Source organism: Passer domesticus, chromosome 1 (assembly GCF_036417665.1).
Source record: "Passer domesticus isolate bPasDom1 chromosome 1, bPasDom1.hap1, whole genome shotgun sequence".
Lineage (NCBI taxonomy): Eukaryota > Metazoa > Chordata > Aves > Passeriformes > Passeridae > Passer > Passer domesticus.
Window position 1 is genome coordinate 52,241,691 of NC_087474.1, and position 15,798 is coordinate 52,257,488.

The 15,798-nt window shown below is 38.1% G+C and overlaps 1 long non-coding RNA gene across 12 annotated transcripts in view; it reads right to left on the reverse strand.

Moving 5' to 3' along the window:
• LOC135300542 (uncharacterized) overlaps positions 1-15,798 on the reverse strand; it is a 197,586-nt gene that overhangs the window by 57,666 nt on the left and 124,122 nt on the right. For 2 of the 12 annotated variants that reach the window (XR_010362358.1, XR_010362373.1), the window contains one exon: positions 7,148-11,103. The exons of the other annotated variants lie outside the window; for them this stretch is intronic. This is a non-coding gene — a long non-coding RNA (uncharacterized LOC135300542). Of the gene's footprint in view, positions 1-7,147; positions 11,104-15,798 lie in introns of those variants that run through there. 12 annotated transcript variants of the gene reach the window in all.

A 15,798-nucleotide genomic window follows, 5' to 3' on the forward strand; every position in this document is an offset into this window, starting at 1 on the left:
TGTCTGTGTCAGTTCACACTTGAGACTTTCCTGACCAGACATGGTTAAATTCTACAAATTGCAATTTAGTGGTCAGGTTTCAAGATACAAATTACTGTCTGTTAGGAAGCAAGAGATATAAATGAATTTAATTTGGAGTTCAGCAATAGTATAAAAAAGGATACTCTATCTGAAATGCCACTGTTCTCAGGAGACTTCTGGCTCCAATTGAGAAGGTCTGGAAAAGAAGAACCTATATTGACTTCACACTATATTAGAACTTTTGCATTGAATTGGTTACTGATCTCTGAAGTATGCGAAGAACAGATGCATTTTAGATTTTGCTTGTTGTCTATAGAGCAAAAGGTAAAACTAAGCATACATGTTGTAGAAATCAACTTAAATTTGTGGAAGTTATTAATACCATTTTGAAGGTGTCTGATCCTTCTACAGTCATAAATGAAACTCAACATTATGCACTTCACTAACCTGATCCTATATCTGACCTGATGGTATTTATCTCAGGGTACTCAAAGAGCTGCCCGATGTCATCACAAAACCTCTCTCAATGGTCTTTCAGAGGTCTTGGCAATCTGGAGAAGTCTCAGTCAACTGGAAGCTGCTAAGTGCTCCAATTTTCAAGAAGACCAAGAGGGATGATCCTGGTAAGTATAGGCCTGTTAGTCTCACTTCAGTGCCTGTAAAGTTATGTAGAAAATTGTCCTGGAAATTATTGAAAAACACTTGAAGTAATTAGTCACTGACAGCATGGCTGCATGAAGGGAAAGCCTTGCTTCTCAATACTTGCTTGATTCCGTTTTATGACAAGGTTACCCACTGAGCTGACCAAGAGAACCTACTTGTAATCTTTTTGGATCTCAGTAAAGCTTTTGATACTGTCTCTCACAGCATCCTTCTGGACAAAATGTCCGGTCCACAGCTGGACAAGTACATCATGCAGTGTGTGAGCAGCTGGTTCACAGGTCAGGTGCAAAGGGTTAGAGCGAATGGAGTGACTTCAGACTGGCGACCTGCCACTAGTGGGGCTCCACAAGGCTCTATCCTCCACCCCATGCTCTTCAATACCATAAATTACTTGGACACAGGACTGGAAGGGATACCAAACAAATTTGACAATGACACTAAATTGGAAGGAGCTGTTGACTCCCTCTAAAGCAGAGATGCCCCACAGAGAGACCTGAACAAATCAGAGGGCTGGGAAGCAGCAACCATATGAAGTTGAACAAGAGTGCCAAATTCTGCACCTTGGACAGGGCAAACCTGTAGGACACACTAGGGAATGAAATGCTGGAATCTGGGGGTCCTGCTTGGAAGAAAGCTGAAAACGAGTCAACGGTGTCCTGGCAGCCAGGAGGGCCAACTGTGTCCTGGGATGCATCAGGAGTTGGACTCTGTGATCTTCTCCCCTTTTCTAGTTGAGCACAAATAGCTCAGAAGTGAAGGGTGACAACTTCTACACATCATGCCTCTGCTGTGCAGAAGGACTTTGGGAAGAATACCATGCAGGTAAAACTGTGACGGAAAGTTAGATCAGCAGGATGTAACTGTCAAGTGAGAACTGATCAAAGAGGCAAAATTGAAGAAAATGGTTTGTTGAAAGTATTCTTAGGCTGGAAACCATAATGACTGCAATTGGGCCAAAATTTGGCCTTGCTTGTTCTCCCAAAGGCATTATACCTTACCCCAGTATTAACCATTTCAATTTCTGACATACTGGTACATGTTCTGTCAAGAGAAAGAACCTCTTTTCCATCAGCCTCCCCCACTCACAGAGATACCTTTCATCTAATTCTGACTCATCCATATCACTTTAACTGGATTCTGTAAAGAATGGTGGCACTGCCAGAAGGCAAATTGCTACACCTTTTATAACTTAGCTTGTATGATTAAATCTCTCAGAATCAGAATACTACAGCATATAATGAACTTGCATCTTGTCAAATGAAAGGGACAGCCAAGTGACAGAAGGTAGTGGCTTAATATGACACTGCATTATAATGCAGTTCTGGAGAATAAAATTCAATTGAAATTATCTGGATGGAAAATGTTTGATCATATACAAATTTCCAGAAAAAAATGTTGACTTGGCTGGGCTGAAGCTTAGTAGAAAATAACAATTTTCCTTTATATCCTCCCTAGGAAATTAAGACAGAAGTACCCGCAATTTCTGTTCCAGTAGAAATGTCAATCATTCAGAAATTGAAAAATGGGGTTTGAAAACAATTTTCAAATTACATTCATAATGATAGTATGAACATTTAGAAAAAATAAAAATGCATTAAAAAAGACAAGAGAAAATTTCATAAATATTTCATGAATATTTTCTCCAGGTCTGTGGTTTTTTTCCTTAAATTGGATTTTGATTTTTTATTATTCTGTTGCAGCTGGGGAAAATTTAAAATATTCTAGCAGCTTTCATGCCTTATTTTTTTCTGCCAGACCTGAGGACTTCCATAGACCAAAACAATATTTTTCTTTTATCAGGGACTTGTGTACCTTAAAAGACAAAAAGTAATTTGAAAAAGGCTCCAGATCTAACTGGGCAGACAAGGATACATACAAGAAGAAATCTAGAATTATGTAGAGAAGCTTTTGTAAAAAAGGAGCTATGTATGCATGAACAAGATTGCCTTTTGGAGATAAAGAAGTGTGAAGTTATATTGAGTCACACACACTTCATGAATTTCCTGACTCTTTTTGAAGAAAACAGCAAAAGGTCCTTTGTTCAATACAAATAATAAAATAACAAGAATTACTGCTGTGGAGAAAGGGTGGGACAGGACTCAAGACATGGCTTCAACAATGCCCTGAATGTGTTGCTTCAGTTTTCAAGTAAAGATGCAGATGTTGAGCCTAAAGGGCAAGGTTATAGAGTGAATGCAAATGAGATTTTTGTAATGGACACCTCTGAAGCAAAACCAAAGCTGAAACAGATAAGCATGCTCAAATCACAAGGTAATTGCCACCCCAATTTTTACTTTTTTTAAAAATTGGCCTGTTAAACAGTAAGCCTGGTAACAATCTGTTAATCAATCTGTCAAACTGTGGGAGCACTGAATTACTGGCAAAGTTTGAATGTGGCTGCCAGAGATAACAGGGGGGAGTGTGATCCAGGCACAAAAAGGACATTTGAATGATCTCATGAGGACTTTAAAGGAAAGAGTAATTGAGGGCATGCAGCTACATGCAGCTGAGTAATAAAAAGGGAACAGAGATTCTTCAGAATATGTGTGACACAACGTCCATAAATTTTTCTTTGATTTTGACAAAAAAACTCCTAGAAAAGTAAGACAGTTTGTATTCAACAAAACATTTGTTTTGATGCCACAATAGAAATTATTAGGAACTTTAAGAGGAATCATACTTTAAAGATCAGTCATATCCCAGAACAGAGTATGGAGAACTTCTGATATTTTCAAATCTTCTCCTCTGTGGTGAGTAGGACTTCTTTCCCAGTGGTTTTCTCAGGAACAAAACCTGGATATTTTAATTAAAGTCTTCAGGAACTCCAAGAGAATATAGTGCAGTGGTGGTTGAAAATGGGACCTGTGATTAGTTAGGACCAACATGATTTTGAGAAGAAAGACTTTGAAAGACAGCTACAAAGGCCAGAGATGGTGGTTGCAATTATTATTTATATTAGTGGTAATCTAAGCTATCATCAGAAGAGACTTTAAATCCTGAATACAAAGAAGAAATGTCCAAGAACAAAAACAGCAATCAGAAGTGATACGCATCTTGGAAAACATTACAAATGCACCAGAGTTAAAAAAGTCTGTCCTGACATATAAGCTCAACAGGTGGAGGAGTTCTCTATCTATTGGACAGCACCAAACATGCCAGGGCTGATGGCACTGAGCACACAATCGCTGAAATGGAAATATATGAATTATGACCACAGCTGGTGCAACTTACAGACCTATGGTGACAGCATCAATGCTTCTGACAAACTTAGAAGTCCCTTAACACATTGTTGACTGGCATGAAGGGTAGTGATCCAGTCTTCCAAGAGATCTGTGCACTTTTCTCCCTAAGTCTCAGGGGTTGTAACAGCCTGGTACACCCTGTGAGCTCTAAGAAGCATGATGTTCCTACTGTGCAATCTGCCTTGTAGCACACAAGGAGAGTTTCAAGAAGAGCAGAAACCTGTTCTCCTACAAGAATCTCCGAAGACTCCACAAGGGCTTAAAAATAATAAAAGAATGTCAGTCTGAAACTGAAATAAGATGCAAAGCCTTTGAAAAGGGCTTGAAAGTCTTTGAAAAGCCCTTGAAAAGGTGATGCAAACACCCTGTGAATGGAGGACTGCTGGACTGGCCTGATGCACCTCAATGTGAAAAAGTCAGCCTCAGTCATCTATTAACTTTGTGAGATAACTAAAGGAAGTTAAGACATCAACAGTGGGCCTCATCTGCTTGAATGCTACAATGCAATCTTTCTTACTGCTTTGCTCTACTATCACTATCGTTAGGAAGATGCAGAGTGCTATCTCCCTAAATTCACCCCTGCTGTTTGGTTGGAGGGAATGAAATAAGATGTCTGTGGTACATATACGAGACAAAGAAATTGTGCTTAAAAAACTTAAACTGACAGGACAATCCATACAGACATGCTTCGAAAGTCCACCTCCTTTCTGTTGCTTCCTAACAATTGGCTAGTGAAGCATTTGGATTAACTCACAAATGAACATACAGAAACTGAATCCAACAAATACTAGAGAACATAAAAGTTCTTATAACTTATAATGTTGCTGGGTAATGCATTATGATTTGCAGCATCATGCTAATGCCCATTCAATTATATTATAATGTGAAAATGCAAATACTGAAGTGAGGTCATATGGAGCAGTTTATCAAATCTAGGCACACTGAATTTCATGAATAAGCATATGAAGTAACTCCAGCCAAATTATAAGCTGGGTAATTATCTTCCACTGCCTATATTTTCCTTGAGATTTAAAAAGAATATAGAATTCTTTATTTCCTAGGATAAACCTTTTTGGATGTGAATTTTGTGTTCATGAAAGATGCCAGATTAGTGGCCTGGAGACCAAATCCCCTTTATGCACAGAACATGGCATGTTACAAGCAGAAGCAGTGGAAGTTCTCTTCATTCCTCCAGTAACACCATTCCAACATGGTCAATTGCTTTTTGAGGGTTATAGCATATATCACAGAATCACACAGCATCATTTCAAGACAGACTAGAGTGAATCAGGCAAAATGGTATGAATGAAAAACATAATGACATTAAACATAAATCAAATATCTTTGAGAAAGATGGATATTTTAAACATTATAGCAACTTACGGCTAAGCTAAGTGGACTGGAAGATTAAGTATGTTCAGTTGACATGAGGTTAAATGGCCCTTATCTATAGCAATATGTAATCTCCAAATAATCTTATTTTATGGGTGTTCATTAGCACATGATTTTCCATTTTTCCTAAAGCCCTTAGTACCTACTAAAACTTGAGATTCTGCGGAAATATTGAACAACATACTATTTCAATTAATATAAATTCGATGCAGGGGAGTGCAAATAATTGGTAAGGGAAGCAAAAAGTATTAATGAAATTCCATGATCAAGAGGTGCTAATTGCAGAAATAAATACTTGTCCCAATTAGCTTATAAATCAGGTATAAAAGGAACACCAGGAATACATCAGGGCAAATTCTATTTGGAATTTTTATGCCAGCAATAATGAAAGAAAAAGAGTAAACATGCATTTTAATTATTTCTGTTCTGCTCTGCTCTGTATTTTTTCTGTAAAAAGAAAATGGCACATTGCATACATGCTTTATAATGTATTACCTTCAAGTTTAGCAATAACTACATATGTTTTATGCCATAATGTACTCATGTTAACAAAGTCTGGGTCAGATGATTTTTTTCAAACATTTTAAAGGATCTGACTTCAATGCTCTGTTAGCACTCAAGTGCTTTTTTTTAATATTTATAAAATAAAAGAAAATTCAGATTACTAAAAAAAAACACTTAGTTTTGATACACTCTCTCTGATTCCTAAAGATTCAGTTATGCCAAACAATCTTTCCTAAGTTTAAAACAGGTAGAGAAGGTAAGAATTTATTGCACATTGGGAACCGCTTAGAACAGTACAAATCATTTTAATTTCACCAAACCTTCCAGTCCCTCAGTATTAAAATCTGAATATACTACATTGAATATAATTTTAAATCACTACTGATGGCTGCTAAAGTCAGTGAAAGTTTAGTGTCATAGCAGCATTAGTAATATTATAGGTTACTTAGGCAGAGTGCCCAATTGGCAATGATCTGTATAAGCGACCGGTCTTAATTGCTGACCAAACTTTGTATATTCTGCTAAAGTGCATTACAGGTGTCTCAGCACCACGGAGACCAATGCAATGCACCTTTCAACACAGAATACCTGTCATACTCACCGTATGTGGCATTTTGCCGCAGGAGAAAAAATTAAGAGGTCATATTAACAAAATGAGCAAAGCTCTTTGTATTGTATTGCAACGAACTAGCAAACTGGTGCTTTTTCTGTTTATCAAACTATCCTTTTTTGTTTGTTTGCTTATTAGTTTGTTGTGGGGGGAGGTTGTTTTTTTTTTGGGGTTTGGAGATTTTTTTTTTGGAAGGGGGTTCAGGCAGGAGCACAAAATCATAACAGTTTTGGGAAAAAAACAAGAATAATTTAACCTAGGGGACTGTTCATTGGCGAAAAACGTATGAAGACCAAAAGATTAACCTTACAAAGAGAGTGTTGTATGATGTTTTCTAAGTCTCTACAATAAGAGAAGGCATCACATAGTAAAAATACTTCTAACTAGGAGTCAAACTAAGTCCTGATGTATTTCCTTGTCTCGTGGGAAAGAATCACTTGCCCTAATGAAATAACTCTTGCTTACTGTCTAAATTACTCTTCTCAACTCCATTTCTCTTGAAGGTATTTTTGGCTTGAAAATGACTGAAATATGGAGGCAAAAGTAAAGGGTAGAATCTGTCTGTCTCTTCCTTGGTCTTAAGCAATAAGTCAGCAAACATTGACCTCTTAGCAAATAACGAATTACCTACCCTTCAAAAAATAAACAATTACAAAAATGTCCTCAAAATTTAGTTTATTTCTCTTTTTTATACAGAGAGATGTATAAGCAGACAAATATTTTATGTTATCCAAAAACGTGCAGAAAATGTATATTGGAACTTACCAATACTGTAATCACCCAAAGAGTGTGAAATAGCCTCTGTCTAAAACACTTCAATATATTATACTATGGATGAGGATGTTTTACTATAATAAATACCACTAATGTTTTATATGGCAAGTGACTTCATCTTATATGGATCCCCTGGAATGTCCCAATTTCCAGTTAAAGATATTCTCTTTCATCTCTGAATAGATTACATCTGCAGTAGATATTTGAAATAGGCAGAAACTTGTAGCCTCTTAAAGGGGGAAAAGGGGGATGATTGGTCAGACATGGAAAGTGAGAGCTAGTAATTATTTTCATGTGACACACAAGAGATGTTATAGCAAAGCTGACTAAAGATGAGCATGATTTAGCCAGTCTTCTTCAACAGTGATGTCACTCAGTTCTTGCTTTCCATAAAGTTATGATTAATAAAAGGGGAGGATTATTACAGTAACTTACTCTTAGTGGGCAACGGGTGACATCAACAGCAGCTGAGCAAACTGACCAAACTTCGTTGTGTGCTGCTGAGGGTTTTTTTCTCTAGCAGTGACTAACAAGGGGCTAACAGTGTCTGACAGCACAAAGAGCCCTTGAAACAAAGGACACTTCTGGTGGAACTTCTGAACAGAAGCCACCATTTTAACTCTTCTGCTTCATTTTACGGTTGCATGATGTTTCTTTTGGTCTGCAGCAAGCTCTTCCCTTTCTCTGTTAATGCACAAACTCTCAGACTCAAAACTGGTCAAAAACTATCTCAGTGGTCTTTCCGACACAAAGCTGCATGATCCACATTTTCTGCCTCCTCTACTAGTATTGTGATATCTTTTTTTTTTAATTGCAAATTAAAGAACATCTTTACAAAAGCAGCTTATGCATATTTGGAGCATGGATTTTACCAGCAACAACACAAATAAGTTTAGACATGTTGTGGAGAATCCCGAGCCTCTTGTTCATCTGTGGGAGAATGCTGTGTTTAATTACATTTTCTTTTTTCAAATTGAGAGAGACTTATAACAGTCCTGTTTGCTGTTTAACCTCTGCAAATTTGCCCTTCCTAAAATTATACTTGGCCACCTGGAAATGTTTACCAACTGAACTGAAATGCTTCTGTGAAAAGACTTCCAGTGTAAATTGAATTCTTACCCCTACAGAGAAACAGCACATTGTGCAGCCCAGGATATTACTACAGGTGATCAGAGAGAAGGTCAGATACATTGAGATCTTTCCCTCAAAATAACTTTTTTTTGGTGTGAGTTGTACAGATTATGCACTGATAATATAAGGGGTGTATGACGTTGCTTTCAACTTCTCTGTCCTACAGGCACTAAGACAACAGTTCCAAGGGGGAGCTGCAGAGGCTGGATATTACATTACCAAAATGTTCCCCAAGCTTGGACAATTCAAATGCCTTTTCTGAACATTATTAACCAAAAGATAGAGCTTGAAAGCTAATAATTTTCTTGTCCAAACAATAATAATATTGTACTTGTCATTTTCACAAAGACTTCTTGAGAGGGAAACAAACAGAATTTTCTAAACTGAATCAGTGAATAATGGTCCCGGTGGTAGTATCTGAAAACTCATGGAGGAGATGAGCTGAGAAGTAGTACAGATACTGAAATGATCAACCACAGACCAATTAACTGTATTCTAAACATTTTTTGTCTGAGGATTTGTGCATCTTGGTGTTTTACATTTCATGTAAAGGTAGCAACATATTTTATCAAGTAGGAAGAAAAGTTTAGGAAGCACCGTACGTTCCCATTTGCATCCTGACTGCACATTTCTTTGGTAACCCTGAACAGCAAACTCCTCACTCATATATTCAAAGTTAAAAAAGTGACATACCTATTTCAAGGGACTTAGTGATTAATCAGCTGATTGCTTATATATATATATATATATATATATATACACACACCAAGTATGCATGCTTCCAGAGCTCAGTAATTTTTTTCCTTTATACTTAGCTTCACTTTTTAGTTAGAACATATTTAAAAGAAAAGTTTAGATTCTGTGCAGTTCATACTGTGTGCTTGTCTATTACTGAATCTCAGAATATGTTTGGAAACAACCAACTTTTTCCTCTAGGATGACCAGATTTTCAGCACGTGCCTAAAAATGTCTTTCATCTGTAACTCTGGTAATTTATGTTACCAGAGTTACAGATGAAAGACATTTGTCTATATTTGCATGTCCAAATAGCTCATTGTATGTAGAGATCAGGTATTGAAATACCTAACTGTCCCTTAAGCTGTTATTTCATGTCTATGAGCTGGAGAGCTCAAATGAATCTACTGGGGTGGCTTTGACATAAAAGAATCACCTCCTGATTTTCACCCCTCTTTCTGAGTCAGATGTCATCCGGCAATTCCAGTCTAACAGCCTGTTTCTGTTTCCAGATGCTGACATGCAGCAGACTTCCCAAAAATGTTAGGACATCCGGCCATACCTGGGCAATTCAGACCAGCTTTGCAACTAGACAGCAGAGGCAGTCTTTCCCAGTGATTCAGCTTTGAGAGAGCAGTCTAATGTATACAGAAGATGTTTTCTTAACTTTTCATCTTAACCAGACCATGACGTGATACTTCAACATCACTGGCTGAGGAAATGTTTCCAATTGCCTGTGATCAAAGTTAACCAATAATCTGATACAGTGTTTTTGCTCTTAAAAGCACTCACTAAAATGACTGTGAGGTGTCTGGATTAAGTTTTTGTATATGACAATTTTCTCTGTTCTAGAGCAGCAGTTCAAACCCAACCTGTGTCAGTTGTGATTAAACATGGTTATTCACAAGACTTCCTTTTGTCTATGGTAGATTTCCTTTGAAATGGGTGGCAAGAGATGGGCTTTTCTGAAGGTGACTCAGGGCAGGAGCAGTTATATTTTGCTCTGAATCACCTTCAGGAACTTTCTTGTTCTTTCCACAGCATAGACAGAAGTGCCTCACTACCACATAAGGACACTTCCTGAATAGTCCCCCTGGTGGTTCTTCTAACCCCTTCTTCTCATTCCAACACTGGCAACAATAGATACTGTTTGGAGAGAGAATGTGAGCCTGGCTGCTCTCTGCAAGCCTATCCTTTCAAGATCCCCTGCATCTGCAATTGTTGTATTAACGTTGTTAAAGGATATGTCCCTGCCTATTCCCTCTGGTAGTTTTTAATGGACCTTCTTGAGTCTTCTGATACTGTCTGCCCCCACAGCCTCCTGTGGCAACAAATCCCAGAAGCTCAGTCTCCATTGTGTAAGCTCTGTGTCTGTTTTAAATCTACTAGTTTCAACGCATTCCCCCTAATACTGCAGGATTTGGTGCATAACAATTCAGCATTCACCTTACCTACCACCTTCATGGTTTTCTAATCCCCAAGTACATGTTCTTTCAGCCTTCCCTTCTCCAAGCTGTCTTTCAGTTTTTTGGCTAAGCAGATGCTCCAAAACCTTAATAGTTTCAGTGTCTCTTCTCTAACTCTCCTATGTCCTGCTGGAGATGTGGAGACCAGAACTGCAATGTCCACTTTGTGGGTGCACCATATATATAGAGGCAACATGGTGCCCTCTGTCTTGCTCTCATACTATTCATAATAACATCCATTTTTTTGATGGCTTTTTGACCTGTCACTGCACATTATATTTTGAAGTTTGGAGACCTCTAAATGATACATCCAAGACTCACATCGCCCTCTCCAGATACTCCTCATGAATACTTACCTGAATGTTACTTCTACATTGGCTATTTCCTGATTTGTATGAAAGAATTCACTTCTTTCAGCTCAGCTCCCACTCAAAGCAAGACACTACAGCAGGCAGCTCTGCTGAATATCTCCAGAACTTGTTGAACAAAGGGCATGAGCAAGTCTCTGTGTACCCAAGAATGTGATTGAAGAAAATTGTCCTGTGGCTGTCCCTGCTGTTCTCTCCTGTAAGCGAGCAGATTAAATTATTGGTCAAAGCTGTCAATTTGACTCTGATCACGTGAGATAAATTCAGTTTAAGAGGCAAAAAAAGAACTAGAACTAACCCTCTCAAAAAAGAATCTGCTTTATGAGAAACATCTGAACACTTCTTTGTTGTTTTTATACTTCCTAGATGCTTGGTTACTGTCCCTGAATGAGCAGCTTCAAAGGAGCAATTAAAAATGTGTGCATAGACACACAGTTGAGCCCTGTTTGCACACAAAAACTTTATTCTGAGCTACCTTATGTCACCCCTTTTAGAGGAGTCATCACGAGGGCATGACACCAATAAGCAGACAATGAATAAAGAAAATAACTGTTTATAAGTTCATAGTTGGCATACAAAAGTTATTGAAGAGGAACTGATATTCTAGGCTACTGGCCATCACTGCTGCCTATCAACCCTCTGTTCCCCCAACTGTTACTGGGTATTATAAAGCTCATTTTAAAAGCACTTCTCCAAGACCTGTGAGCCTGGCAGGCACTGTTTTCTCTTTATTGATAAAGAGGCTTAAGCCTGGTTGCTTGTGAACTTTGTAGTCTGTAAGCAGACACCAGGCAAGTTGGTATTTAGCTGTCTACATGTCCCACCTGCACTGAACTGCAAGTATAAAATATTAACCATAAAATGTGAAGTCAAATTGGAAAATTTAACAGAATGGAAATTGATTACAGATTTGAGGATCTCATACCCATTCCAAAAGTTCAACTTCATGCTACCAAGTTAAATCTCAAGGGCTATAACCCCAGATTTGAGGAAAAATCTGAGATAAATTCTCAAAACATAGGTAGCTTTACATTGGAACATGGAATGTCAGGGTAATCGCCAGTGCTTGTTAAAACAGTGTTGGGGGCAAGGGTATGTGCATAGAAAAGGGGAGCAGCTTGATTATGTCAATAAATGATGACTGTTCATTTTACTTCCCTCACTTCCCCACATGTGAAATGCTGTCAGTAATTTTTTGTGTTTCCCTGAAAATAATAAGTGAAGCCTAGCCCATCCCTCAGATTTAACTTGTGTCCATCTTGGAAACGAGTCCAAACATTATTTTAAACAACCCACATAAAAACCAGAACCGTGAGAAACAAAACAGCAGCAAGGGCTTGTTTGTCATTTTTGACCCACAGATCTCAGAAAAGAAACTGATTCCTTCAACTTTACAGATGAGAGCATGAGATACTTGTCCTCAGAAATTCATGGTAGAGCCATAGTATCCAGATTTCCTGCATCCCCATCTAGATCTCTCTTCAGTAAACAGCTGTAAGCAGTCAGGCTTCTTCTTAAAATTTTCACTGCATAATGTATTTACTTCATCACAGTGACAAAGCAGCAACCATGCAGAAGAGCAATATACACTTTTTAAAATTCACTTGTTGGTGTCCTCAGTATGACGCTTATGTCAGTTCTCTGCTGGTTACTCTCACAGATGGGAATATCTGCTGATGTGTGACACTGCAGCTTTTCCCAATAGCCTGTACATGATGACTACCTTGGAAGATTTGCCAGTGTATTCCCTTGTTGAGTTCAGCTCAATGAAAAGAGAAAACTTAGGAGCTTTATTCAATTCCCTCCCACACATCAGCAGATTTATAAGTAATCAAAACTTAGTACGCAAAATGTATCCCCATCATGGAGGGAGCTAAACCAAGATGGAATTGGACCTTTCAAACCAGACAAAAACTGGGATCTGTTTTGAAAAGGAAAAACCAAAACCTAAACATTAATATGTAGAAGTTAAATTAAGCAAATAAACTTTACATCAGAGTTTCTACTGATGTAACTCAAACTCTGAAGTCAGAAGAGCTACCCGAATTCAAATAAACCAAGGATCCAATATTCCTCTTGCAAACACAGTCATAAATCTTGCTAAAATCCACAGGTAATATTACTTTGGGAAGTACATCAGTGAATAATCATCTGAAAAGCTTTTAGCTAAGATATGACTTTTCGTGTCTCCTTTCGTCCATCAATGGTTTATATTTATCCTCCAAGTCAAAGCTTGATTCAACTGACTTCTGCTCCCACAGTCAGCACTAACTTCAGTGACAGCAAGAGTTGATACTAAAAACTAACAGGAGTCTGTAAGTTAAATGGTTGTGTGTGCTGTGATTTGATTAACTGTAGTAAAAGGAACACAGAACAGAGAATTCAGGTCTTGTCAGAAAAATAAGATCACTTCCCATTATTCTGAAGTTGGTGCAAAGATATCATAAAACTCCACTGGCTGAAGGACAATTACATAAGAAATTATTTTGATGTATGTTTTGAGCAATAGTCAAAGTTTCCAACAGCATGCAAATTATTTTTAGTGGACTTTCAATAATAGCTTTAATTCACCTATAATTGTTTTCACCCTACTTGAAGCCAAATGGCATCTGTCACCTGGTGGCCCTTCCCTTTGGGGTTTAAATAATTGACGTGACTCTAATCATAATCTCAAAATATCTTTGAAGACAGCATCACTCAAGATATTTTACACATTGCAGAACTGTTTCTCAAGAAAAAAAAAACATTACTTTTGCAGTAATATACTGAAAAGTCACCCGTCAAACAAGCTGCATGAACAAGTTTAGTTCTGTGGACTACTCTCTCCAGTGACAATTTAAGTCCATACTCTCCCTATAAATTCAAGAAAATTCTCTTTGTAAATAGTTTTTTCCCAAAAGGAAAAGTTTTGAACAAGCTCTGATTATAACATATAGTTGTGTCTTATTACATCACACTAATAACATCATCTGTATCACCTAGCTTACATATTCATATACCTTGACTTTTATTTTTAAGTGTAAGTAGGCAACACATATGCTAAAATAACGTGGACATGAAATATCTTTGTTAAAGCTCACTGTTCCATGAGCTGGCAAGAAAAAATATCAGTGGGTGATATGTCAAGAGGCATAGGTATAGTTTAGAAAGAAAATTAACATACTTGCTTCTATTTGTCAGATTGACTTTATATAAGGTTCTTGTAAAACAGAACATATCCTGACCCCTGTAAAAAGTGTCATCCATCAATATCAAAAAGAAAGGCAAGAAAGCTCTTATTTACCCTACCCTCTAGGCCGAGTTCTTATCCTCAGATGAACTTTATTTTTTGACCAGCTCACTAATTATTATTGAAATCACTGACCCCTCTAAACAGCACATAAGCATTTGAGTTAGTAGCAACAGCAAGACCAGCCTTAATTGGTCCACTTACATGAAAGTAGAAACATAAAACTTCCAAACGTAAGTTTCTGTCATATCTTTTCTTATTATTACAGGAAAATAAGGTACTACAGAGTGAAATTCCAGCTGATTTGCACGGAAATCTGTGCCAGTGTGTTTTCTAGTGTCTGTTCTTGAAAGCAGGGATGGAGATTGACAGATACTGTTGTATGCAATTCAGGATTCCAAAGTAGTCAATAAATCACACAATATCCAGTGGGTGTATAATGAAGTGACATTGGGCCATTTTTAAAAATGGTTTGTAAGCTAAAATCCACAATTAGGAAAAGAAAAAAAAAAAAAAGAGAGACATAGAGAGACAGGTTGCTCTAGTACTAACCTTTCTTTCTCAATCCCATTCCATTAGTTATTTCTGATCCAGCAGGGAACTAAAATATGCCTGTGAGCCAGTAAGATAGGCTCAGCATCACTCCAATGTTTTATGTGGTCTCAGCTGGTGGCATCAGAATTTAAATTAGAAATCCCAACTGAACAATGATTATCTGGACTCTGAAGCTGACAGGAAAAAAAAATCAGAAAAAAAGGAAAAAAAACCAAACCCAGCTACAGTCTTTCCCAAGAGCAATTGCCCTTTCTGGCAGGAAGGGGTAAAAATAGAGGCAGCTCATTAATATGGCTTGGCAGTGCTTAATGGCAGCTGGTCTGAAGAGTTAGATCAGTGGGTCTTTCCAGCAGTACTCCCGGACCACTGCCAGCAGGTGTTGCTGTGTTCAACAAAATGAAAAGGAGTGCGAGGGGGATGGGGAGAAAAATATTTATAAAGAGAGAAATAGGTGTGAAAAAAAATTAGTCACCGAGTAAAGCTTTCATTAGGCCTTTGGTAAAGCTATACACAAACTCCCCGAGGCAATAAGGAGCATGCTCTGAAATGAATAATGCTTTTCACTTCTCCTAAACTCCTTTCAGAACTTATCCTGCGCTATAAATCACATACATGCTTGCTGAGCTTCACTCGGTAGCCTTCTCGTTTTGTCACGGACCACACACTTTCTCAGTGGGAATCCTCTGCCCCGCCGCCGCAGTGGGAGAAGCTCGGTCCCGGCGGGGCGCTGCCCCAGGAGGGCTGTGACGGTCACAGCCGGCACCGCACGGCTCTGACTCCAAGGAGAAGAGAGATCCCTTACTCCCGAGGCAAATTTTCTAGTCTTCGTAAAATCAATGCAATGTAAGGTCCCTTGCTGAGAATATGTCTGCGGCCAAATTGCAACAGGCACTGCACTACCAGTACACAACAAATTTCAGAGTTTTAGGATATCAGTTAAAACCAAACTCAGCCTGGTCCTGAGAAAAACAGGATTGCAAGGTGGAAAAGTCATTTGGCAAAACTTGGGTTTGGGATCCTCACAAAAAATAGAGTCCTGTGACTAACTGAGTATATACGTGTTCATTATCCCTTCCTTGAAGCAAGTGTCTCACTGTCCCTGAAGAAA